This window comes from Eulemur rufifrons, chromosome 8, assembly GCF_041146395.1.
Source record: "Eulemur rufifrons isolate Redbay chromosome 8, OSU_ERuf_1, whole genome shotgun sequence".
Lineage (NCBI taxonomy): Eukaryota > Metazoa > Chordata > Mammalia > Primates > Lemuridae > Eulemur > Eulemur rufifrons.
In genome coordinates, this window is record NC_090990.1 from 8156479 (window position 1) to 8184345 (window position 27867).

At 47.1% G+C, this 27867-nt stretch overlaps 1 pseudogene; it reads left to right on the forward strand.

The window, feature by feature from the left end:
- The first annotated feature begins 2806 nt into the window (after positions 1-2806).
- On the forward strand, positions 2807-27867 carry LOC138390246 (sphingomyelin phosphodiesterase 3-like; annotated as a pseudogene).

Sequence of the window (27867 nt, forward strand, 5' to 3'; positions counted from 1 at the left end):
CCCTTTACCTTTGTTGTACTTGGTGGGCACTCTGTTGGGATTCTGAAACTTTCTTACATTTCTTTGAATATTATGAAAGAAATGTTTCTTTTATTTTTTTCTGGAACTTCTATTAGTTAGATGTTTAGCTACTGGATTGACCTATTTTGAATTATTTTCTTGCTCTTAATCCTTTTGTTCTATAATTTTCTGTGAGATTTTCTCAATGTTAGACTCTAATTCTCTCTTTTCAAAATTGTATCATTTTTGATTTTTAAGAGCTCTATTTTGTTGATCCTCTGTATCAGCATCCCATAATTTCATGGGTACAAAATCATCTCTAACTCATATTTTTTTGCAGTCATCTTATATACATTCTGTTTCTAGGGAGGTTTTTTTTTTTTTTTGATCGTTTATTTAAATATTGTACAGTTCTTTTGTATTCCAGGCACTGTTCTGGTTGGTTTTATGAGTATTTACTTACATAATTCTCTACATCTTACAAGGTAGGTATTATGAAGTGATCTGAAGTCATTTGTTCAAGTCTCATAGCTGGTAAAAGGCAGAGCTGGGATTTGAACCCAGACCTCTGGCTCTAGAGTCCATGCTCTTACCCACTATGGTTAGGAGATCATGCTTTCCTCGGGGGTCAGTTGGTCCCAGGATGTCTTGGCATACTTCAGGGAGGCACAAAACCTGGCTGGAAGCACCTTGTGTGCAAGGTGACGCTTGTCTACTGGTGAGCCTCTCACAGGATGTTTGGGTAGGGACCTAGACATTCAGCAAGGACTCCTATGTGTCAGCATCTATAGGTTTTCTCTCTGGGATGATCGGTTCTCTCAGAGGAATCCTGGAAGGGGCTATATTGGGATGATAAAGGACTGGCTCCAGTATTCTGAGAGCTGAGTGGAGAAATACAATATCCAGACTTTCTCTTCATTTCCCTGTTTTCGCTGCAGCCCTAGCTCTTGCCTTTCGTTGTGCTTAGCATTCATGAGCCCAGGAACTTTCTGGCTCAACTGCTCTCTGGAGTGTACTTGCCATTTTTCGTCATATTACAGGGAGGGGTATGGGCCATCTACGTGTTCCTTACAGACTTTCAACCCATCTTTCTGTTTTTCAGCCCTCCCCCAACAACTACCTTCAGAAATGCCTGCTACCTTCCATTCCTGAGCCTTTCTGGATTTCCATGGCATGGACTACAGTGCTCTGTTGATTGCCCTCCAATCCCACCTGCCACCCCTACTGCAGGCACTCCACTTTCAGCTTTCTCTGCATTAAACCAGTTATATCTTGGATATTGCCCTTCCAGTTTCCAAAGATTGTTGACATTTTCTCCTTCTGTCATCTCTCTTCTTTTTATTGTCTCAGTAGGTTTCTACCATTAAAAAAATTGTCATTCTCTTGGAGTTTTGAGAAGGGACTGATACAAATGCATGTTTAATCTATCACATTTAAACTACTACTTTTAAAAGAAGGAAACACTTCATCCTTATAACAATTCCAACCTAAACCTGTTGGTAAACATGACTTAAGAAGGCACAACAGAAATGCAAGGCTTTTGGGAAAGGTGGCTTTGCACAGTGCCTGGTATGTGATAGGAAGTCGTATGTCATCTCTATGAAGAAGGTGTCACTTCATGTTAGAAGAGAGTAAAAGAAGAATAAGGAATGACTCTGATCTGGGAGACATAAAAGATGAGACAAATGTGGATTAAGGAATTCTGCTTCTGCCAGGTTTTCCGTTTTCCAGCCAGGCCCCGTGGAAACCTGGCATAGGATGTAACAGATGTCTGCACTCCTGTTTGCATGTGAAGTCAGTTTTTACGTGTTGTAGTTATTGAAACATATTTTCAGTCCAGAGGTACCGGGAGGATATAGAACCTGTCTCAGCTTGGAGACTACAGAGAGAATAATAGCCTCACAGTCTTTCAAAGGGTGAACCTTCATTATGTGTAATAGACTCTGGCAATTTTGCCAGCTCAGCATCCATTTCCCCTTCCTAACAATCTGCTGGTGGTTTGAGGGCTTACTTCTTCCCCTGTGCGGTGGTTTAATCAGGACAAGTCAAGTCAGTTGTTTGCACTCTGTTTAGTTGCTGATGGGGCTTGTCCTTCCTTACACAATCCTATCACAGCCTGGGAGTAGGCAGGGGACCCAGGCTCTGCCAGCCAGATGCCCTTATTTGAGACTTTGAATTATGAGAGAGTCAGAGATCACATACAAGGCTCTGGTTCTCCTATCGGATCAAACCCAGGCCCTGCGGCTGGAGCTTTGAATTCGCCTCTTCCCTGCTCCCTACCCCCCACCCCCACCTCAACACCGCCCAGCGCCCGCCGCCGGCCTGGGTCCCACCGTCCACTTGGAGGGCTCACCGTCCCACCCACGGAATCCTCCCCACCTGTTAACCCTCTTCGCCCCGGCCCCTCCATCCAGGCACACAGGCCCCGCCCCCACGCCCTCCAGCTGCACGTACTTTGCAGGACCACCGCGCCCACGCCCTCGCCCTGGAGTCCTGGAGGGTGTGGCGGCGCCTCCAGCGCAGGCCTGGACTCCGGGGTGACTTCGCTCTGCAGAGAGAAGGACTACAAGGTCCGAGTGGCCCCTCCTCAGGTTCTCCAGCAGGCCTTGGCGGCCCAGCGTGGCCCACTGAGGTGAGGGCCCCCTGGAGCCCGTGACGGCATGGCCCACTCGCGCCGCTGACCCTCCAGAGTCGCGTGTCACCAGGAGGTGACCCTCCTCCGGCTGACCCCCCAACTCGCCCAGTCCCTCAGGAAAGTGCCCGCGACAGCCGCAGACACCATGCAGTAGGGCCGCAGTGAGCCGCGATGGTTTTGGACGCGACCCCCTTTCCTCACAGCCGTCTGTCCGCCCTGCACCGTGTGTCCCGGGCCCTCACCTTCCCACGTGACCGGCCTCTGGACGGGCTCCTGGCCTCCTTCAAACCCACCGCCTTCGAGAAGCGCCAGCAGACGGACGCCCCGTGGGGCCTGCACCTGCTCTGCGCCGCCTCTTCACGCGTCTGCCTGGCCCTCCTGGTGGCTGCGCTGCCCTTCGCGTTGGTGGCGTCCTTCTTCTGGTCGCCCCTGCAGTCCGCCGGCGGCCCAACGCCTGCTCCCGGCTGAAAGACCAGGGCCTGGCCGGGGGGCAGCCCTACTTGCTGAGTAGAAGGGCACAGGGGCCGGCCAAAGCTTCTGCTTGGCCACCACCAATCTCCGCCTCCTGTGCGACTGGCTTGCCAGGTGCAACCACCTTTGTTAACACCCAAGCACGGGCCAAGGAGATCGGGGCACCTGGCCTCAGATCAAAGTCTACAATCCACTCGCCCACCAACACCTCCATCAGCGCCCCAGCTTTGGCAGCCTGGTATCTCCGCAGGGTGCAGACGGTGTGGCCCCAGCTGTCCCCAGGACCATTAAGAGGACAGCCTCTGTGGAATACAGGGGTGACGGCAGGCGGCACACAGGCGACGAGGCCGCCAACGGCCTGGCCTGGCCTCGGGGGAGCTGGCTGGCTGCGGCCTTGAGGACTCCTGCACTGTGCGCGTCAGTGGCGGTGGTGAGAAGGGGGGCCTGCCACCTGAATGAAGGCGAGGACCCTGCCCCCGGGAGCCAGGCCAGGAATGGGGCTGGTGGGGGCTCGAGGGGCCAGACACCCAACCACCGTCAGTGGGACAGAGACTCGGGGAGCCTGGGCAGCCCCTCAGCCTCCAGGGAATCCCTGGTGAAGGTGAGAGCCAGGCCCGAAGGCTGCAAGGGGGAGCTGGGTGCCAACAGCAGGCTCCTGTACTAGGACTCTGCGGTGAAGAAGGCAGCAGCACGCAAGGTGTGGCACCCGGACGGACGAGGCCTTTGACTATGAGGTCTCAGCCTTCTTCCCTGCCAACGTGGACTTCCTGTGCCTGCAGGAGGTGTTAGACAAGCGGGCGGCCACCAAGTTGAAAGACCAGCTGCATGGCTACCGAGTACATCCTGTACGATATTGGGGTCTACGGCTGCCAAGGCTGCTGCAGCTTCATCTCAACTGCGGCCTCTTCTTTGCCAGCTGCTACCCCGTCATGGACGTGGCCTCTCACTGTTACCCCGACAGGCGGGACTCCGATGCCCTGGCCTCCAAGGGAGCTCTGTTTCTCAAGGTAGGAGATCTCGGCCGGGCCTGGAGACCACGCGCCAGCCAGTCCCAGAGCCCTGTAGGGAGGCGGGCTGAGGCTGGGAGTCCTCATCCTCGGGGAGGAGGCGGGGGCTGGAGTGGGAGGCTGACAAGGCCCTGCAGGGAGCGGAACAGGAGGACCCCCACTCGGGGACAAGGGAAACACAAACATAGGGACAAGAACCACGGCTCTGGGCACAGACAGACCAAGAGGAGTGATCTTGGGCCAGTTCCTCAGATGTCTGAGCTACCATTTCCCCATCTGTAAAATGGGGACAGGGTCGGAGTGGACCAGAGCGATGAGACCTCTGATAGTGCAGGTGGCAATGGTGGCCGTGGCAATGGCAGTGATAAGGGGAGGAAGAGGTGGAGGAAGGGGCCCTCCAGGTTCACAGGAGGCAGTGAGACTAGCACGGAGCAAACGCAGTAGGCAGGCAGATGGGACTCCCAGGTCCCCAGGCCCATTCCCACGCCTGTGTTGCTGAGGCCACCAGCTTCACTGGCCTGGACGCCCCTCCCTCCTGGCTGTCACGCAGCTGCCATGCCAGGCTCTCTGCCCACCAGCCTGTGGCTTCACTTCCATAGTCACTAATTAAAGTGAATTATAATTAAAAAAAAAAAAAAGAATTATGAGGGAGTGATGCAACACCAGAAAAAAATGGTTGGCAATCATGCATTTCAGCTGTTATTCCCTAATCAGGTAGTTGTGCCTTGCATGGCTTTTGAAGTCCTGCTTCCAAGCCCTTGGAGATGTCTTAGATGTTCTTGAATCAATGCAGGTTTTTGTTGCAAGCTACAGTACTGACTGTGGCTTTCTTAAGTAAGAAAAAGGAATTTAGTGGAAGGATATGGAAACTAGGAATTGGTGGGAGGCTGAAGGACCAGACTTAGAACATGGGCATGGACCAAAGATGCTCTAGGGCATTAAGAAGTAGGAAGCATGAAAATCATATTTTAGTGGAAACAGTCCACCAGAACAAATTTATATCTGCTAATACATGCTGCTACGTCATTAAGCTAACTGCCATAGCTACCCTGGAATTATTCCTAGTTGTCCCTTTGTCTCTACCACTCACTCCAGATTCAAAGTCTCAGTGGGGAGGGTGGGATTTGCCAAGACTGGGTCATATAGCCGCCCAATGATTTTGGAGTCTAGACAGCCAAAAGGGGGCAAGCCCACCATATTGACAATTTCCATTTCAGGTTTCCCTACCTTCATATGGGTTCTGCAAATTCCCAATTTCTTTCCAATAAATTCTCTTCATTTACTAGCCAGAATCCTGTGTCTTGTTAATTGGAAAAAAAAAAAAAAAAATGGCCAGGTTCATGAATCTGGAAAGGAGAGCTTTATTTCTCATAAAGGGTTGCAGCCTGTAACTGGCCATTCCAACAGGCTGGGAAGCAGAGCCCTGGCCAGAAGCCAGAAACACATGTTCCGAGGGAGGGACAATGGAACAGGAGTTTATGCTGAGCAGGGTGGCCACATATACATATTTAACAAGCTATGGGCGAAGTCATGAATATTTATGAAAGAAATGTGCATGCGCAGTTGAGCTTTATGCCCCTTTATGGGTTCATGTTCAGAAAATGGCAGCCCTCTGGTGTCAAAAAAGGTGAAGCAAGGGCACAAAAACCCTCTCTGTGTATGCTCTGTAGACTGGTTAAAACCCTCCATGGTTGGTCTCTTAGCAGGAATGAATGCTGGTTAGTTGTAGTGCTGAAACCACTAATAGGGAGGAGTAGATAATGAGATTGGTTTCTGTATATCCGTTAAGGAAAAAAGCCGGATGGCTGTTAGCAGGGGAGGGGGTATAATGAGGCATGTCTGACCTCCCATCATGGCTGGGAACTCAGTTTTAAGGTTTCTCTGTAGTCCCCTTGGCTGAGAGGGGGTTCATTCAGTCAGGGGGGTTCTTAGGATTTTATTTTAGTTCACGGTGTTATACCCAAAGATCCCTAACTGCAGTATGTCTCATTGTTCCCATCTGAACTCTGTTTATTGGCACATCTTAGAAGTGTGGGGATCTTGAATTGTAGACTCCAAATTTGTCCTTGTCACATCAGTTTGATTATAATGTTCAGGGAGAGTAAATAACCTGCATGTCTTTTGCCGAGAGCAGTTTATCATGGACTGGCCACAAAGTGCATTTTTCATGTTCTTGGCCCAGGAGCTGGCTGACTGCACTGAGGTGGGAGTGTTGAGCAAAAGCGTCCGTCGGTGCTTGGAAGTGGGCCTATGAACTGAGTTGGTGTGGCCAGTCCATTTGCATTTGGCACATTCGAGCCTGACTGCTTTTCTCCGAGGAGTCATTATTGTGGGGGTGGAGAGGAAATTTCATGTGAAAATGAACACGAAACCACTTTGCCCACTGAACTCCCTGAAGCTGTATGTAAAATGTTCTTGTAAGTAAGCATGAGTGCTAACTTTCTGGAGAGAATCTGTGATTTTCAGGAACCAATAGGGGTCTATAATACCCAAAAAGATTGAGCTACTAATGTGTGTCATGAATCTGAGCTTCTTAAAAATGACCTTTTAGACAGTGGTGATGGTTGCATAACTCTGAATTGACTAAAAACCATTGAATTGTACACTTTAAATGGTTGACTTGTGTAGCATATGAACAATATCTCAAAATTATTAAAAACTAACCTTTTAATATGTAATATGGTTTGGATGTTTGTCCCCTCCAGATCTCATGTTGAAATTTGATCCCCAGTGTTGGCGGTGGGGCCTAGTGGGAGGTGTTTGGGTGGGTCATGGGGGCAGATTCCCGCTTGAATGGCTTGGTGCCCTCCCCGAGGTAATGAGTGAGTTCTCGCTCTGTCAGTTCTCCCGAGATCTGATTGTTAAAAAGAGACCGGCCCCTCCTCCTCCCTCTCTCGCTCCCTGTCTTGCCCTATGACACACCTGCTCCTCCTTCACCTTTTGCCTTAATTGGAAGCTCCCCGAAGCCCTCACCAGATGCACATGCTGGCGCCGTGCTTCCCGTACAGCCTGCAGCACTGTAAGCCCAATAAACCTCTTTTCTTTATAAATTACCCAGCCTCAGCTATTTCCTTTACAGCAGTGCAAAACTGGCTGAGACAGTTTTGAGCTGAGGACTGCCTTAACAATGGGATCTCAATGAATTTGGGTAATATTGAACTTGTTTTTACATAATTGCCTATTTTTATATAATCCTTTGGCTCTAGATACACCTAAATATAGTAATTTTGTGTTGCCTCTAAGTCAGCTATTTGGCTTCTAATTCTGCACTGAGGACTCTGTCGAATCTATGCTGGGTAAAGTGCTGACTTCATTCATCGCACTACGAACGGTGGTGGTTCTGGTAATGGCCGAGGACACGGGCACACTGAAAATTTGCGAGTTCCCTCCCTTTAATGACCCCAGTTCCCTCAAGCTGGTATTTGGCACCCTGTTAAGTGATCAGGACTCCGAGGTATTTTGGGTTATTTGGGGGGAAGTGCTAAGTAGCAATGTTGGGACTCATGCACTGAGGCAAAAACAATGAAAGCTAATGTGAGACCGCCTGGAGTCTGGGGTCCTGCGGACCACATCAGCATTAAGCCAAAAGAACTCAAATCTGCCTTGTACGTAGCCATCAGCACGCAAGTCTGACCATGTCCTGTTCACGGCTGGTTCTCAGAGGGCTTCCCATCACGCCACAGGGTCTGAGTCTGTCACCATGGCCTGGGTGGCCCTCTGACCCCAGCTCATTGCTCTGTTCCCACCTGCTCCACACACCCTGCCCTTCCCGGCCCACTGTGCTCCTTCTCATCTTTGACCCTTTGTTCACACCGGATACTCTGCTCAGGACCCCTCTCTTCCACCTCCTCTTTTTCACTCTGTGAAAGTTTCTCTGCCATTGTCTCTCCCGGGGGTCTTCTCGTGGCCCTGCAGAGTGGCCTAGGTGTCCTGCCCCCAGCTTCCCGCCAGCGCTTCCCTTACCACCCTGTGTTATTTGTAATGCCACCCCCCAGCACACCCACTGTTGGACTGGGTTCTGTGACGTCAGGGGACCTTACCTGATCACTGGAGTCTCGGTGCCATGCAAATAAGACGTGTGGTTGGCCAGGCAGAAGACCTTGAAGTTGCAGGGCCCTGAGTTACTTACACACAAAAACCCCGCAGCTGCTGCCTATCTGGGTTGAAGAGATAAATGAGAGCCAGGGCTGCCTGCAGGTGGGGAAGGGGAGGCTCCTCTGCCCCACTGAGACTTGTACTCTAGAGAACAGCTGCTTCCAGATTCGCAATTCAGGGGCTGCATTATTTCCCTAGGACTGCCCTAACAAATTACCATCAGCTAGGGGGCTTAAAGCAACAAAAATTTATCTATCACAGTTCTAGGGGTGCCAGCAGGGCTGTGCTTTCCCTGAAGGCTCTCAAGGAGGATCATTCTTTGTCCTTCCTTGTTCTTGCAGCGATCCTTGGTGTCCGTGGCTTGTGCAGTGTATCTCCAGTCTCTGCTGCCATCTTCACGTGGCTTTTCCCCGGCACGTGTCTGCGTCCCAGTTTCCTTCTTGTATGGGCACCAGCAGTTGGGTTAGCACCAAATTCTAATGTGGACGGAAGGCAGATGTGACCACATCTTAACTTGATTGCATCTGCCAAGACACTATTTCCAAATAAGGTCGCATTCCCAGGTGCTGGGTGGACGTGAATTTCAGGGGACACTGTTTAGCCCAGGCTCTGAGCTCCTCCCTCCAAAATCCCCACTTCACTGAAGCACTCATGCCTCCTCTCATTTGCCCGCTCTGTGAGCCTGGAAGTCACTCTTGATATTCTTTCTTCACCTCCTTTATCCCGAGCCTGAAACATCTCCCACCTACATCCATCTTTCCAGTCCTTCCCGACCATCCCAGCCCGAGCTGCCATGGCTGGAATGACTTTCCCCACCTCTCCCAGCTGCCCTGCAGTGGCCACCTCTCTTCTACAGCCAGGGATATCTCTCTGAAACTCAAATAAGGACATGACTTGGATTAAACCCTTCCAAAACCTCCCCATTGTGCATAAGAGAAAACCCCAGGACTTAGGGCCCGTGAGGCTCTAGTGGTCTGGTCGCTGCCTTCTGTTCCAGTGTCGCCTCCCGCCGTGCTGCCTCTGGCTGTGCTCCAGCTGTTGCTAGAACACACTTGCGTGTCCTTTCCTCAGCACGTGCCCTGCCTGTCCTCCCCATCCCCACTCCTGCCCGATTACCCGCTGATTTACCCATCAGGTTGGTACTTGTTAAGTGTCCCTTTCTTGATGTAAACACTTCTCTGACCCTTAGTTTAAGTAGGGGGCCCCTGTCGATCTCTTCACACCCTTTGTGGGTATCGTGGCACTTGTCCCTTGCACTTACGGTTCTGTGATTGCCTGTTTAATCTATGTCCACCCTGTCAGGCTCTAAGCTCCATGAGGACATGGATCATCTTGTCCACGGCTGTGTCCCTTGTACCTTGAACACCTGACACAGAGCCAGAGGCTCCAGTGTTTGGATGAATTCATCTTGGCCATTGCTTCCCCTTCCCCCAGTTAATTGTTCATCCATTAGAAATTCCAGTGCCACCGTGTGCCTGGCCTTGTGCAAGGCTGGGGAAAACAGATATGCACCCAACCTTTCTGTGCTCTGTCTGGGTTCTCCCTTTTTATGTAATATAATACACACTGTCCTGTGCCTGGTTGGAAGCAGGTCTCATGCACTACAAAACAGTGAGCATTGGACACACATCCTTGTGGCTTCAGGTGATGGGGCCTAATTTCCCGTAGTGTTCTAGACTCCTCTTTCCTGCTCGACCCTAGCCTGTCTGAGACTTCTCATTCCTTCAGGGGCAAATCCAGGAGGAGCAGCGTGACGCCATGGACCTCCTTCTAGAATCCTGGCATTATTGAGTTACGCTTCTCAGGGCTGGCACTGGATTGGGTGCCTTGCATGCTTATTTTATTCAGACCCTGTTAAAAGGAACTGAGTATTTTCTAGGTAAGAGGTTGAGGCCTGCAAAGGTTGCAGACTTTCACACTGAGTGGCTCAGCCCGATCCGGCCAGGGACTTGGACTTTGGAGATAATGCTCCTAACCGCTCCGCTGTCGCTACTGGGTTCTCTGGGAAGGAGACCTTGAGCCACAGTTAATGCTAAGGGAGTTTTTAAGGGACTGCTCCTGGCGTCCACCTTGGGGAGGAGGCAGAATCAGGCCTGGACAGAGGGAGAAGTCCACTGCAATGCCTCGGCTGACCCCACGGCTTGCTCGGAAGCCGAAATGGCCCATTGCAGTACTCACATTGGGCCAGAATGGCCAGGCCTTCATGTATCTGCCATTTTTGGTCACTAGGGGTGACGGCCCCAGGAAGGATGTGACCTTGGGCCTCTTCTGCAGCTGAGGCAACCCTGCAGAGCCCCAAGCCAGCAGCTGGGCAGTCAGTCCTTTCTGGGAGGAGGGATCTGGGATCTCATCTGCTACTCTCTCCTCCTACTCTCTTTCTCCCCGTGGATAATTCTAGAACTTTCCACCACTTACATGTACGTGGAATTTCCCCACCACAGGTAATTGTTAGAGTTCGTGGCAGTGAAAAGATTAAAGATTACTGACTGTTGTTTAAGGATTGTCTGGACGAACCAACCGTGTCATCCAAGCTTGTTGACTTACTCATCCATGAAGGCTGAGGGCCACCTGCTCAGTGTGACAGGGAAGGCTGTGGAACTGGTTGCAGACTGAGACTGGGACAACGTAACTTAAAGGGGACTGTTTACGACTTAAGGGCCCCTTAGTCTGAATACAGAGCTAAGTCTTAGCAGTTAAGGAGAGGGAGAAGAAAAGGGACATTAGGGGAAAACCCTGCTGAGTTTCTGCTGCCCAAGTGGGATGTCAGCAGGAGGTGGGTGACCTCAGTACCTTCCAGCTGCCCTGATGATCTGCCTCTGGACACTGTCTTGTCCCTTCCTGTCTCCCAGAAGAGCTTAGAAATCATTCTTATCTGGGAGATCAAACACAATTCTTCATCTATGTCAGGGTTCGGCAAACTCATTCTGTACAGACATTGTTCTGTAGGTATGATCTGTAAACGTACCTACATTCTTCATAGTTACATCTATGTTGACATTTAAAACATGGAAATGTCCTGTTCCTCCCCTGTGTGACCAGCCAACCACTGTTAAGCTCTTGCTGGGTGCCAGGCTCTGTGACAGGTGCTTTCCACAGGGTATTAACCACGGAATCCTCACAACCTCATGTGGCAGGACAGGCCCATTTTTCGTAAGAGAAAACCAAGGCTTGGAAAAGTTGACTAAATTGCTGGGAAGCTACACAAGTAGCAAGCAGGAGTGATAGAATTCTCTCCTGGGTCTGATTCTATGGCTTTTAACCACCACTCCCTGCCCCGCCTGGTCTACAAGATTCATCTCTGTGCTTCCTCTGCAGGTTCCTTACCTCGCAGGTTCCTTCCTGGGTCCTTCAAGTGGGCAGGGGGGTGAGCAGCCGATGGTGGTCACCGTATGTCACAGGTGAGCAATTAAACTGCCACCTAGATTAGGACCAGCAAACCTCAGCCAAACATGGCCCACAGCTCTTGAGCCAAGAATGGTTTTTACATTTTTTAATGGCTGAAAAAAAAATCAAAAGAATACTTTGTGACACCTGAAAATTGTATGCAATTCAAGTTTCAATGTCCATAAATAAAGTTTTGTTGCCGTACGGCCATGCTCATTGGCTTACATGTCATCTATGGCTGCTTTTGCACGGCGACAGCAAAGCCAAGTCGTTGAGACAGAGACAGTGTGGCTTGCAAAGCCTGAAATATTTCCTCTCTGCTCTTTGCAGAGAAATGTTGTTGATGCCTGATCTAAGATGAACAGTGTTTAATCTCTCAGACACAAATGACTTCCTAAGCTCATCTGGGAGGTGGGAGGAAAGGAGATGGGACAGTTTTCAGACGGCAGATCAAAAGGGCAGCCGGATACAAAGCCAGATCAATTGAATTATATATACATGTTTATCTGCATTGTTCTGGAACATTCTTTGCAGTAAAATGTACTTGCTTTTCAATGGGTCCCGAGCGAATGTCGCCGCGTTGGCTGTGCTTTGATGAGTTCGCACTCTTCCTGCAAGCGCCTGCCTCGGAGCCTGATGTGTTTCTACTATGTCACATTTGTCTCCAGGCGCTTGCATCCCTGAGCAGCTTTGTCAGTACGTGGCACGTGTCGGTTTGACAGCTCTTGACACAAGCAGATCAAAGCAGCCTCACTTAGTGATTAGCACAGGGAGTTTCCACTCAATAAACCAGTGAGGAGCTGCCACGTACCAGGCCCTGTGCGAGGCACTGGGGGTCCACAGGTGAGTGACAGCCACTGCTCTTAGGCAGGCACTACCTAGAGTGATGGGAGGGACGTTAGAGGATCTTAGGATTCTTTAATTATAAGCAACAGAAGGTGATTCTGGCTAAGCTCGGCCAAAGACTGTGCACTGGGAGGCTATGGAATGGTTCATGGGATTGAAGGAGAAGCTGAACAGCCAGGCTCAGAAAGGGCAGGAGTGGGCGCCTCTGGGATCTAAGGAGTCTCTTCTGGACTCTATACCTTTAAGACAAATTTGTTCTCACCATTTTCCTCACCTTGATCAATATCAGGTTGCCTGGTGTGAGAATTTGACTGAATTTTGGCCCTGTGTCTACTCGTTTGGCTAGAGGAGGGCAGAACCCTTGGTTGGCAGCCTCCTATGGGAGGCTGTTGCAGGGGGACCTCCCACAGAATACGAGTTCTGTTGCTGGAAGGAGTAAGTGCTGTTGGGAAAACCAGGGTCTATAAGTCCTATAAACTATGGGAACATAGAGGAAATGCCCAACCCAGCCCAGGAGATCAAAGAAGACTTCCTGGAGGAAGAAACAATGAAGCCGAAACCAGAATGGCAAGGACAGTTAGCCAAGGGAAGGGGCAAGAAGGAAGTGAAACATTACAAGCTAAGAGAATTGCAGGTGCAAGCACCCAGAGGCAGGGTCATTACTGTTGTCTGCAGAATCATAGCTCTTCCCTGTTGGTCTCTAAGAGTGACAGGTCGCTCTGCCCAAGAACTTGAACTCTTAAAGATCAGTGTCTGTGCTCTTTCCATCCCCCTGGAGTCCTTGAACTTTCCAAGGTCAACGGAGCATCATGGAAAACCTCAGGCCGTGACTCCCTCCCTCCCAGGGAGTCTGCAGGATTAAATGAAATCTCGAGCCTCCTCCACTGAGAGCTGATAGGAAGAAAAATGCCACCACAGCCTTGAGCATTTTTATTGTTCCTTTCTGGCTACGGTGGGGGAGGCCTCCGGTCAAGGGCCGCCTGGACCAATTTGCACGGGTGTTAGTCACAAATTGTGGCTTGACGTTTATAGCAGCCGTGACCCACGTGTTATCGATTATTTAGGAAAAGAAATGAAGCTGAGATGGCCAAGCAGCGGCCTCGTTAAAAATCTGCTCGTGTCGCATTTCATCTTGACGGAAGAGGGGGCTCAAACTCGGAAAGGGAGGAAAAGCACGCAAAGCACTATCAAGTTTGGATCTTGTTTGTGTCCCGGGAGATAGCGAGCAGTTTTAGTTCACCATCTTTGATTAATCAGTTCCTCTTTATTTGTGTGAAAACTCCACAATCACCCAGGGGCTCTTGGAAGGAATTATTGTTCTTTGCCTCTTGTGCTCGATCGCTTCTGCCGTGTGTTCACTGGGCTGATGGCAGTGGAGCCCACGTCTCTGCATTGGCTGCGCTTTGATGAATTAGTGCTGCTCCTGCAAACTCTATTTTTCTGATTAAGCGCATGAGTTTGTTTCCTCCCCCCTCACCCTCTGTCATTAGGAGGTTGTTCCTTCCATGCTAGTGGAGGAGTCGGGCCTCCTTTCCATCTAGGGAGCACTTGGCCACACCACTACGGTCCACATGCAGCGGAGTCAGCCCAGAGATAAAAAATAAAACCTGCTATAAGGCTAAGAGTGGGAGGAAGCCCAGCTAACACCTGCAGGTGATGAATTCAGTGGTGCCCCAACCTGCAGTGACTGTGTTCTTCTGGGCCACGTGGGAGGTAGGCAGACCCCCCCCCCTTCACCCCAGGTGGATCAGATTCTAGGCCAAGCTCTGCTTCAACTTGGACAAGTTCCTGGCATAGTTGCCCCCTGTAAAATGAGGGGGTGGAGCTGGAAGAATATGTTAGTCTGCTCGAGCTGCTGTGAGAGAGTGCCACAGATGGGGTGGCTTAAACAACAGATATTTATTTTCTCACAGTTCTGGAAGCCGGATGTTCAAGGTGAAGGTGCTGGCAGGGTTGCTTTCTGGTGGGGCCTTTCTTCCTGGCTCACAGGGGGCCACCTTTTGTGTCCTCCCATGGCTTTTCCTTTGTGCACCATATCCCTTTCTTATGAGGACACCAGTCCTACTGGGTTAGGGGCCTGCCCTTAAAGATCCTGCCTCCATATATAGTCACACTGGGGGTTAGGGTGTCAACATGTGAATTTTAGAGGGGACACAATTCAGTTCATAACAACAAGAAACTTGCAAACCAAAAAGGTGGGGGGGAGGTTGTTCACTCTTCCACAAGGGGTATCAATTATTGGGCAATGGGAGAGGATTTTGTTTGGCTGTACAACCACCCCTTACCCCATTTATGCTTGGAAAATCCACGCCATGGTGAGCTACTGTCACTGATGGCTGTGTCTTCCTTCTGTGTGTTGAGTTGTAGCAAACTCAACTGGTCTCACCCAATAGCCTTTTATCCTCTCTCCTTTGCAGGCAGAGGTGTCCACCCAGGGCTGCGTTGTGACTTTCATGGGTCCTGGGCACTTTTGCCTTTGGGGGCTCCTTCCTCTATAAAAATACTAAAAATTTATATTAGTATTTATATACATGACATTCAATGTTTATATTAATACCTCACTTATTGGGAGAAACAAAACATCCTGTGGGGCCCTAAAGATATTGTTGGCTCTAGGCCCTGTGCCTGCTCCATTCAGTGGATAAGTCAGCCCTGGGTCCACCCTTCACCTGCCTTCTACCCAGCTCCGGGGGAAATCTGGTATGGGGTGAACCATTCCTAGCATTCCACGCTAGTGGCCAGTGAGAGGTGAGGGACAGTTTCTCAGGGAACTCCTAAAAAGGGTTTCTCTTCCCTTGATGAGTTGCATGAGGGAGAAATAGCCCTTCTTTCCTGGACCTTCTCACGCCGGTCCGTGGCAGCTATTTTGAGATCATGAGGAGATGCTGACTTGCTGAGGGCGGCAGCACACGGTGGTGGAGGGGACCTGGGTCCCAGACCATGCTGTTGGCCCGAGGAGTTCAGGATCACTGCAGCGCCCAGCTCTCTTAGTCTGCCAGGGCTGCTGTAATGAAGTGCCACAACATAGGTGGCTCCAGCAACAGACGTTCATTGTCTCACAATTCTGGAGGCTGCGGTTCTGAGATCAAGGTGGGTTGGCAGGGGTGGCTGTTTCTGAGGACTGTGAGAGACCATCTGTCCCAGGCCTCTCAGCAGTTTCTGGTGGTTTTCTGGAAATCTGTGGCATCCCTTGGCCTGTAAAAGCTCCACCCTGATCTCTGCCTACATCTCCACATAGCGTTTTCCTTCTGTGTGTGCCTGTGTCCAAATGTCCCCTTTTAATAAGGACATCAGTCATATTGGTTCAGGGCCCACCCTAGTGACATTGTTTTAGCTGGGCTGCCTCTGTAAGGAGCTGTCTCCAAGGTCACATTCTGAGGTAGGACTTCCACATGTGAACTTTTAGGGGGACACAGTTCAATCCATAACACCTACCTTGGGACTGGTTTGGTGATGATAAATCCCCTTGCTGTCCAAGCCTTGTGAGTTGGGCATTTGTTACCTGTCGTCTACCGGAATTGCCGAGCGAGATCTCAGAGGTTAGCCATCCTGTGTTAACCTCTGGCGTCCTGTGTCGGGTCCTACTAGGAGCTGCACCATTTCCTTTCCTTGCTGTTGGAGATGTTTGTGTATAGGGCCCTGAACAGGACTCGGCACAAACATCCCAGCTCAGGAGAGCAGCACACGCAGAGGCCCCGAGGTGTTTGCAGAAATAACAGAAATGAAATGGTGCTGATGTCCTGGCCTGGTTATAGAGGCTCCCCGTTCTCCCCGGCTTGAGGCCCTTTCCTCCATCTTCAGAGCACATCACTCCAGGCTCTGCCTCCACTATTGCACGGCCCCTACGCTTACAAGGACCCCTGAGATGATGTGAGACCTACCCCGATGACCAGGGTAGTCTCCCCATCTCAAAATCCTTAATGTCATGAGATCTGCAATGTCCCTTTTGCTATGTAAGGTGACATATTCACAGCTTCTGGGTATTAGGACATGGGCATTTTTGGGGTGGGGGCGTTATCCAGCCTACTCCAGGGAACCAGACTGTCAAATATATTGATTGATCTTTTGGTGCAACAGCTGCTTAGACGTGGATGCTGTTTCTGCCCATTGCTTCTCCAGGCATGGAAGTATTAACAATTGCTTTTCTGTCCCTTGATGTGGGGTGGGGTGGGAGGTGTGGTGAGCATGCTCTACAGCAGGTGGGTCAGCAGCGACAGCGTCCCCTGGGAGCGTGTTAGACATGCAAATCCTCCTGGGCCAGCAACTTGGGGACAGGACTCAGCAACCTGTATGTGAGTAAGCCCTGCCTTGTGATCCTGCCTTTTTTTTAAGATTTCTATTTTGCATTTATCATGGAAGGTTTTGCATTTAGTTATTTATCTTGACTGCTGAGATTTTTGGTGCCCCCTTCCCTTTTGTGCCTGAAGGGAATGCCTGGACCCTAGGAAACAAAGGTCACCAAATCTCAGATCAGAATCTGAGTCCTCCCAGGAGGTCTGTGGGGTGTGTGACACAGACACAGACCTACCCAGGGCGATCAGAGACGTCTTCCACGAGGACAGGATGTCAGAACTGGGAACCGAAGGCCGGAAGGAATTCACTTGGTGATGAGGGGGTAGGAGCATTTTAGGCAGAGGAAGCAGCAGGTGCAAAAGGTCGATGTTTGGAGGCGACGTAGCAAATAGAGGTCTCTGGAAGGCCACTGTGTCATGTGATTCATTGAACAAATATTTATTAAGCTCCTACTGTGAGACCTGGGGTCTCCTGGTCTTTAACAACCTGGAATTTCCACCCACATATCAATGTGGAAGAGCCTAAGAGAGGCAGTTGGAACAAAGGTTAGGTCTGTCGTGTTGGCAAAGTGTGCCCCAGGCAGTCTTCTGCCCAGAAATGGTATTTGGCACCCAGCAAATAAGGCAGGGAAAGTACAAAAGGCCCTACGTCTCATAAAAGATGCATTTAGTACAGGTTTCTATTTCAGAGCTAATAGCATTAGCTGTTATGGAGAAAGTAAGAGTGCACAATTACCCTGTTTTAATAACATGGTTGAGAGCACAGCTCGAATCCTGGGGGACCCTTTACATTTTGAAGTTTCTGTAGTGAGTTCTCAGTACCAGGCTGGTTCATAACCTTCCAAACCAGTTTGCTAGAAGGATCCTGGTTTACGCCTAATGTACTGACATCGTTATTAATAGCACCCCTTTCACCTTCCAGTGCCCTAGTTTGGGCGAACAATGACACGCTATCCCTAGTGACACAAAACGGAGAAAACTAAGCCCAAGGTTGATGATGCGGCTCCGACTAGCTCCTTAGAGAAACCCACGTCTAGCAGAGAGGCAGTTCGCCAAGTCTCAGACTGCGCCCCTCCATCCATTAATGTTTGAGGGCATGTCCATGCCAGGTATTGCTCTAAAAACCAGGCAGAAAGACTGCCTAGAATCTGATCTTAGACTTTTTATTGTACTCGGGGAAAAAGCTTAGGTAGAACAAGGGGAAACAAAGCCATCACTAAGATAAAGTAGCTCTCACTTTCATTTAATAGGTCGCTCCTCAAATGTGAAGCCTTTTCCAGAAACAGTGGATGGGGAATTGAACACCTTCTCGGTGAAAGCTAACATATTGCCCCAATTCGGTGTTTAATTATTTAAAATATTACAGCTGTACAGGTTTGTTTTGGACAATCTGAAGTAACACAATGACAGTGCCGCAGTTGTCCTGCTTTACGGTGAGAGTTGTTAAAAGTTGGTGTGTATCCACTCAGACGTTCAAAAGTGAATTTTATTGAAGTACAACAACAGCAAGAGCACAGATTGTGAGATGCAGCTCGGAGCTCTGTCCTGGTCACCAGCCCCTCTCCCGAAAGGTAACCGCTATCCTGACCCCTCCGGCCAATGATTCTGTGAACTTCAAAAAGACAAAACTAAACATAGTTATACGTGTATTTTATGTCTGGTTGTCCCCCGCAGCCTGGAGAATCATCCACGCTGTGTGTAGTTTGCTCACTTTCATTGCGTGTGTTCCCTGGTATGAATATGCTCTTTCATTTTCTTCTGCAGTTGATGAGAATTTGCGTTGTTTTCAGTTTGGGGCTGGTATGAATAATGGATGCCTCTGTGAACATTCTGGTAATATGTGGGTGCACACATGCGTGCGTTCTTTTTGCTACATACCTAGGAGTAGAATTGCTAGGTCATAGAGAGTAGGTGGTTGCTAAACTTTAAAATACTATGGCAGACAGTTGTCCAAAGTTAATATTTGTACCACTTTATACTTTGAACAATGGTATATGAGAATTCCTGTTGCTCCACACCTTTGCTAACACTTGGAATTGTCAGTCAAATGTTGGCTGTCATGGTGGATGTATGTTTGAATTTCATTGTGGTTTTAATTTGCGTTTCCTGATGAGTAATGCAGGGCAGCATCGTACCACATTGGTCATTGTAAATACTCCTTTTGTGGCGTACTTGTCCAAGCCTCTTGCCTATGTTTTAATTGAGTTCTTTAGTCTTATTGATTTGAGAGCGTTCTTTCTATAATGGACATATGAATTGTTTCTTGGTTATAGGTGTTGCAAATTTCTTTTCTTCATCAAGAGGCAATAGTAAGAGTGTGGAAAGGCAAACCACAGAATGGGAGAAGTCCTTAACTTTGATGTGTCATTTATCAATCTTTTCCTTTATGGCTAGTGCTTCTTGTGTCCTGTTTAGGAAGTTATTGCCTACCCACCTCCATCAGGGTCATAGAGATAGTCTATCATTGTCAAAAAGTTTTGTTTTGATTTCAATCCCAAATCTACAATCCACCTGTTACTGACTTTTTTCTATGGTGTGAGGTGAGAGTCAAATTTCACTTTCTTCTCCTATATGGATTTCCAGTTGATTGAGCACCATTTAACATCTCATCAGCATCAATGCTCAGTGGTCTGTAGTGACAGCTTTGTCATAATGCCATGTGTGAGCCAGTTTCTGGACCCTTCATTCTCCATATTGGTCTATTTGCATATCTGCAGGCCAATACCATACTCTTAATTACTGAAGCTTAATAACCTGTCTAGATAGTCTGGGAGAGCAAGTCCTCATTTTTGGTGGCCTTTTTCAAGAGCTATTGGCCCTTTATCGTTTCAATCAAATTTTACAATAATCTTGGTCAGTTTTTACAGATAATCTGTTCAAATTTTGATCTGATTAAATCTGTAGACTAATTTGGGAGAATTGAAACTTTTATAACATTGAGTCATTGAATCATGACTCAGTGGTGCATTTCTTCATTTGTTTAGGTTTCCTTACTTTATGTCCATCTTTTATAGCTTTCTGTAGAGTGGTCGTGAAGGTTTTGCATTATATTCCTAATTGTTTGATATGTTTGGATGCTATTGTTATATTTTAAAAATTTTATTTTTCTGTTTTGTGTATTGAACTACAATTTACTTTTTAATATATATCTTATTTCTAGCAACTTTGCAAATTTATTGTAAGAATTTATCTGTAGACTTTGCTTTTTGGATTTTCTACCACAATCATGTCAACTGCAAATAGTGAAAATTCTGTTATTCTATTTCAAACCTCAAATCTCATTTCTTTTACTTTCAATATAATGATGCATAGAAGTGATGATAGTGGTCATTTTTGTCTCATTCCTGATCTTAAGAGGAAGCTTTCAATATTTCACCATCGTGAATGATCTTTTCCGCAGGCTTTTGAATACAAACTCTTTATCAGATTAGGAAAGTTTCCTTTTATACTTTTGACATTTTTTGAGACTTGAAGTAAGGTCTGGCATAGGGACAATTTTTGTAATGTTCTTTTTTTTTTTTTTTTTTTAAAGAATTTGTAGTCTGTAATTGTTGGGTACAAATAATCCATTGTATACGTCCGTTGGCCAATATGTTAATTATGTTCAATTTTTCTAGATTGTGTTTTGTTTAGATTTTCTATTTTTCACTTGTGGATTTAGTTTTCCTCATAGTTCGTCACTTTTTGCCTCATGTTTGGAGGCTTGTTGAATTGATCATTTTGCTATTATAAAGAATATTTTTGGTTGCTAGAACTTTTTTATCATAAAATCTACTTTGATGATAACAGAACTATAGCAACTTTCTTTCTCTATTTTGTTTTGTTTCTTTCCTTCCTTCCTCCCTCCCTTCCTCCTTCTTTCCTGCCTCCCTCCCTCTCTCCTTCCTCCCTCCTTCCTTCCTTCCCCTCCCTCCCTCCCTCCCTCCTTCCTTCGTTCCTTCTTTTCTTTCCCTCCTTCCCTTCCTTCAGAAAAACAGAACAAATAGAAGTGGGCATTGGCTCATGTGATTATGGAAGCCAAGAAGTCCCATGATCCACTGTTTGCAAGCTGGAGACTCAGGGAAGCCTGAAATTCAGTCTGAGTCCAAAGGCCTGTGACCCAGGATAGCCGATGTAACTCCCAGTCCAAGGCTGACGGCCTGAGAACCGGGACAGGGAGTGCTGGTGTGAGTCCTGGGGTCTGAAGGCTGGAGAACCAGGAGTTCCAATATCCGAAGAGAGTAGAAGTGAATGTCCCAGCTCAAGGGGAGAGAGAGAGAGAAAGAAAAAGAGAGATTGCCTTCCTCTGTTTTTTGTTCTATTCTGGCCTCAACAGATGCCTGCCCACATTGGTGAGGGTGGATCTTCTCTACTCAGTCTACTGACTCAAATGCTAATCTATTCCAGAAACACTCTTTCAGACAGACTCAGAAATAACCAGCTATCCCTTAACGCAGTCAAGCTGACGTGCAGTTAACCATCACAGGTATCATCAGGTATCTCTCCTGATGTTGCTGCTACTCCTTTTCTCCCGCTTCTCTTCTTGTTTTCAGGGATGGCAAATAAACCTAGGTTAGATCTTTTAACTGAATCTCTATATCACATTCTTTCCTCTGTCTTTTCGTCCTGTTGTTTATGTTGCTTCATTCTGACTCTCTTCTGACTCATCTTCCGGTTCAGTAATTCTTTCCACCTGTGTCTAATATCAGTTTGGCAAATTTTTATAGTTTCCAATCCTTTTCCAAAATTCTCTACCTTGCCCCATTTCCCTGACCATGTGAAGCAATCTTGTTGTGGTCTGTGTCTGACACTGGAGTTGTTTGGGTTGCCGGTGGTTTTCTTTCTCTTGTCTGTTTCTCTTGCTTTCTGACCATGTTGTCTTTGTACATCTCTTATTTTTCTCAAACTATAGGAAAACTGCAGGAATAGTGCCACAAACTCTGCACCCCCAAGCCATGTAAACATATGTTGTAGATATGATGCCCTATGACTCTCAAATGTTTTAGTGTGCTTTCCCACACATCAAAGGCATTCTCCTATTAACTATAGTACAACTGTCAGACTCAAGGAATTAACATTGATCCATCACTGCTATCTAATTCAAAGGCTCCATTCAAGTTTTATTGAAAGAATTCAGATCACAGGTTGCATTTAGCTGCCCTGCCTTTTCATTTGCTTTTGACTTGGAACAATTCCTTGGATTTTCCTTAACTTTGATGACCCTGCCACTTTTAAAGATTATGGGACAGTTATTTTGTAGAATGTTCTTCAGTGTGGGTTTATGTAATTTTTTTCATGATTAGATTCAATTAATGAATCTTGGTCAGGAATATTACAGAAGTGATGCTAAGTTTTTCTTATTGCATCCTATTAGGTTAGTATGTGATTTTGATTTATCCTAGTACTAATGATGCTAACTTTGTAATTAACTTTGATTATGATGATGTCTTCCAGGTTTGTACACTGTAAAGTCACTCCTTTCTCTTTTTGAGATTAATAAAGACCTTGTAGAGACATAGTTTGAGGCTGTAAGTATATAATTTCTCATCAAACTTTCATCTACTAGTTTTAGCATTTATTGCTATTTCCTGCTTGAATTATAACTATGAAAGGCTGTCAAATGTCAATTTTCCAGTTCTATCATTTCTTATATTTCTTGGTTGGCATTCTAAGACTTTTTCTTCTATCTCTCTCTCTATGTATTTATTTATGAATATATTTATATATTTATCCAGGCATCCATATGGAGGTATATATTTCTATTCAATGAGTTATAATTCACTATTATCATTTTTTTATGCTCAAATTATCCTTGATTTGGTCAGTGGGAGTTTCTTCCAACTGGCTTTTGTATCTTTTTGGAATGTCTCCATCCATCTTTGAGCAGTTCCTTCCTTTCTAACTAAACAAGATGTCAAGCTCTTCTTGTGTTTTCCTTGCATCGGCCCTGGATCAATCAGCTATACTTCCTTTTAATAAAGGAATGGTGTTTAGAGCCCAGATCTTGATTTCTAGGAGAGCTCATTGCTCCTTGGGTGTCATTGTTCCCAGGCCCTCTCAGTGGACAAAATTAGGGAATATGTTAATAGTATGTATATACTGACACACATGTGCGCACGTGTACACACATGTACATCTAAATCTAGATTTATTTATGTACCTGTTTATAGATTAAAAACCATGTGTTCACAACAATATTTACAATTTCTATTCAACACCGTAGATTTCATTCTTGCTTTCTCTTGTCTCTAACGCTGAGAAGCCAGGCTCTCATTATCCTCAGTATGTTTACTTATTTGCTCAATCCCATCCTGTGCAACCAATCTGCTGCTGCTGCTGTTCCTTGTGCGAATGCCTCACTCACCCCACCTGGGCTCCGGCCCTACAGGCTCGCTGCCCTCCCTCCTCACCTCACAGGTCCCCTTCATCTCACCGGGGTTCTGACTCAGCATCGGGCTCCGCCACCCACTCCTCTGGCATGGATTTCCACCTCTCTTGCCCAATATTTCGCATTGACTTGGATTATTCAGGAGGGAAGGAAAATAGATACCTAGTTATTTTTGATTCAGTGCTGGATAGGATTTATAAAATTATAGGACTAATTTAAGACCTAGGGATGATGAAGATAATTATGATGATGAAACATCATAAATTTCTCCAGAGAAACATTATGTTTATTTCTATGAATTCTGTTGTGACAGAATAAAAGATAACATTATCTCTTTCTGGTTTGGATTTATTGATCAGTGATTTCTCTAGCAAAAGAAAGGGTTAACTTTATAAATGAGTCTGTTTTGAAATTTAATTAAATTCCCTTTAAGCCAATTATAATTTTAGCCTCTGCCACCTTTAAAGTCACTAGAATAACTTAGTGCTTAGCACTGCATCAAAACACTATTGCATTGGTGAGGATATGAAGAAACTGGAACCCTGATTTACAGTGGGTGGAATGTAAAATGGTGAGGCCACTGGGAAACAGTTTTGCAATTCCTCAAATGATTACAGAGTTACCATATGACCCAGCAATCCCACTCCAAGGTGTATATATACACACCCAAGAGAAATAAAAGCAAATGCCCATATCAAAAAATTGTACACAAACGTGTATAGCACATTATTCATGATGAAAAACCCAAATGTTCATCAGCAGCTGAATGGATAAACAAAATGGGGTATATCCATACAATGGAATAGTATTCAGTCATAAAAAGAAATACTGATATATGTTACAAGTTGGATGAACCTTGAAAACATTGTGCCAAGTGAAAGAAGCCAGACATAAAAATCCACATATTACATGATTCTGTTCATATAAAAGTCCATAATAGGGAAATTAATAGATAGAGAAGTAGATTAGTGATTGCTTAGGGTTAAGAGGGTATAGTGAAGTAGGGGGTGATAGCTAAGTGTACTCGCTTCTTTTGAGGTGGTGAAAATATTCTAACATTGGATGTGTTGATGATTGACATATCTGTGCATACACTAAAAACCATTGAATTGTGCACTTTAAATGGGTGAATTGTATGGCATGTGAATTATATCTTAATGAAGCTACTTAAACATATTTTTAAAATAGAGATTTATTAAGACTTGCTGGGAACCTTGAGTCTATATGGAAAGCTTTGTGAAATACGAGTCAATAGTATGACTTCTCAATGAAATAGGTAGTAGCTAGTTTCAAAGCAGAGAACCGGTAGGCCCATTTATCTTGTAGATTACCTACTCATGGCTGTATAATTTTCTGGCTGTGTAATCTTGGACGAAGTACATGAATTTTCCTAAGCCTGGGCTTCCTCATCTGGGAAGGGGGCATGTTATTATCTGTGGAGCTCCTAGCGTGGCTCATGTCATGTAGCAGCCTCCACTTAGGGTCTTTTGCTATGAGAAATGAAGCATCATAAAACAAGCCACTCCAAGGTCAGTGCCATGTTTTTTTTTTGTTTTTTTTTTTTAAATTGCCCTTCACTTTGCTTCTCTCTGTCTATAACACCTGGCTGTGGTACTCTGTACCTTTTGGGAACGGTGGGTGACAACAGTTAATATATTTGCTGAGTCTCACTTGACCTGTCGAATCAGCTCTTAACTTCCGTGAGAATATGAGTCTGAGCAAAGTTAAGGTAGCCCTTTGGGACAAGTCACTTTAAAGTATACGGGATATTAAAAGTAAAGGTATGACCATTGATTTGGACCAGAGCAAATTTACATCCTTTCTTATCTAAAGAGCTCTAAGCAGCCTTTTAAAACCTTTTCCGTATAACACAGCATTTAAGTTAGCCTTGCCCTTGTGACTTGCTTGTGCCCCAATCCCCTCCCCCAACCCAAAACTCTTCTTTCCACTAAAGCAAACCCAAGTCTCTTCTTAGACCCAGGTCTAATACGCCCTCCTTAAAGCTTTACTGGAAGGCTCTAGCTGTCACCTATGTTGGAATGACAAGACTTTCATGGTCATAATTCACAGTGCAGTAGGTTTTTCTGCTTGTGTGGTTAATCATTTTTTGGGTTTATCATAGATAGGCGGGTAATAGGTAGCTATTAATAGATGATGTGTTGCTTCTCTGTCTCTTCCTACTCCCCTCCTTCACTTTCTATGCCGCATCACTATTCTGTCTACCTGTGGTCAGCATAGGGATAGGTATCAAATAGGTATTGAATGAACGATCTTTATTAGCGCAGATATAACAAGAGTCCAATACATCAGTCAGTGACTTCTCTAGTGTGGTTTTCTTTTGACCTTTATCTCTGGAGGAGTTTTCAGTACCTGAACACGTCTCTGTAAGGAATGGGCTGTGTTGTAAACAAACGCAGCCCAAGCTTGGTGTAACACGGTGGCATGTGCCCCCTATAAAGGGGATAACTGCTGCTCCAGTTGATTATAGTATGAGACATGCAGGCTCCACGCTATCCAATCTGACTTGTTTTGAAAAATTTGAAATCCAGACTTCTTAAAATGTTGGCTAAGACATTTAAAATGTTAACGTTGACCGCTCTCTACCCTGCATCAGTGAGACAAGATAGAGAGCGCAAGAACAGACCCACGTATGTGGAAATACAATAAACAATGACAGTGGTGCCTCAGTCAGTGCAGGCGCCATAAGGGAAACCCATGGACTGGGTGGCTTGTGAACAGGTCTTCCAAGAGTTCAAATTCAATCTGGCTTTGTGTTGATGGTTTAAGGTAGTCAAGTGATTGAGCATCCCTATCCTTGTCATGGAAGACGCTCTTCTCCGAATCCTGCAATTGTGGGACATCACAGACCATTCTCTCTGGCAACCACGGGCAGCACTAGTGGGCGTACACACCAGCAAGGCTGTTCTGGAGTAGTGCTTGGAAGCATTTAATGAAATCAAATTTGCATTTATCTTTGAGTAATTCCCAGGGAAATTCTTGTGCAGATCCATCTCTCCTAGTTTATGCCCCTTATCCTGGTGTAATTATGCAGAGTGCCTCCACTCACTCTGAGTGTCCTGATTTACACGGTATGTTTCTTGATGCCCCTGATGCTGGATGACGTCATCACTGTGTTGTTTATAGAGGCAGAGCACAGGCAACACCTTGGTCGTTTGGTGCTGAGGGAGCAGATGGAGTAAAATGTGGTAAATTTAATATATGAAACACCATTTAGCAGTGAGAAGCAATGGACTGGGTGTATGCAGAAGGGAGGGAAACATAGTTTGCCAAACAGAAGACATCTGCATGTTGAATTAGCATATAAAGGTTTACCTTGTGTATTGTTAGTGGTGGCTGATATAGCGCGTTGATTGCATTATAACTTGCATTTCCATTCGAACTCGAGAAGCCGATCCATCTCCCTTCCTGCATGGGGTTTCTACAGTTAACAAGAGATCTGGTCTTCTCCTGACCCTAGCTCTTGTTCGTCATAGATCCCAGTTGCCGGAGAGAATGGTCTTAAACATCAACACAACATCAGACTTTATTTGAGCTCTTGGAGGTGTTTCAAGGCTTCTCTGCCTTGCTCACTCATCCCAAATAACCCTCAGAACACCCCTGAGCTGTACTTCTTTGTGGGCCAAGAGCTCTAATGAAAAGGGCTCTGTTTGAGAGCCTTTCTGGCCCACAGATCAGTTGGAATGTTACCTTCTTTATCTTAAATACAGAAGAGGCAATGGCTTTTTAAACCGAAGTCCTCCTGAGGAATCAGGCCTGGGTGCTTTCACTGCCGCTGCTTTGCTGACCATGTGGGTACACGGCTCCTGGCACTTGTGCTGCCTAATGGGATTACCAATGTCCTGCCAATGTCGCTGCTGAATCCCCAAAGAAAATAGCCCCAATACTGGCCTGAGATGATGCAGCGTCTCTAGAGTCAGCACTTTCACAATTAGCAGACAGAATAGCAAAATAAAGACACAACACCCACCCAAATAGCCATTGTAATCATGTGACGGGAACTCCCCCTCCCCCTTTTCCAGAGAAACTGTCCCTTTGAGTTTGGAGCAGGGGGTAGATCATTCTTCACCCAGAATAGGGCTGGGTTGGCTAAGATGAAGCACCCAGACTGTGTGTCACAGAAGGGCCATGGGGATGGATAGCATTTTTCTCCTTTTCCCTTCTTGGTCTTTGGGTTTTACCCTCAGCAGTCTGGTCTCCTGTGCCTGGCACTTCCTTGGCTTTGGGCATGAAGAGGTTACAGCAGCCCTGGAGCCTGCTGGGCTGAGTTAGCACTTCCCTCTGCTTCCAGAATATCTCCAAGTAAAGGCCCTTTTGCATCACGGAAAAGGGGTGTCGGAGCGGGCTGGGGCGGGCTGGGGCCGCTGTAGCAGGTCGGAGCAGGGGCTCGGTGACCGTGATCCCGTCGGCCCCCCACCGCCCAGCGAGGAGCGGAAGGCGCAGGCATCTAGCGAAGGATGAGCCAAGGACCCCGGTGGGTCCGGAGCGTAGAGAGTCCGCGCCGTGCGCACCTCGCTCTCTCCCCCTGGCTGCGGCGGGACGCGCGGGACCCGGGACCGCGGCGATCGCGTGGGGACGAGGGGACCCCGGAGCCCAGGGTGGGCGCTGCGGGAGCCGGGCGGCGCCTGCGAGGCCAGAATCCCGGAGGGCCCCCGGCGGCCTCGCTCCCTGCGCTGCTCCGCGGGAAGGAGACGCGGCCGAGCCCGGGTAGCGCTTCGCCTGCAGCTGGCGCTGGAACGCGGCCGCGGCTGA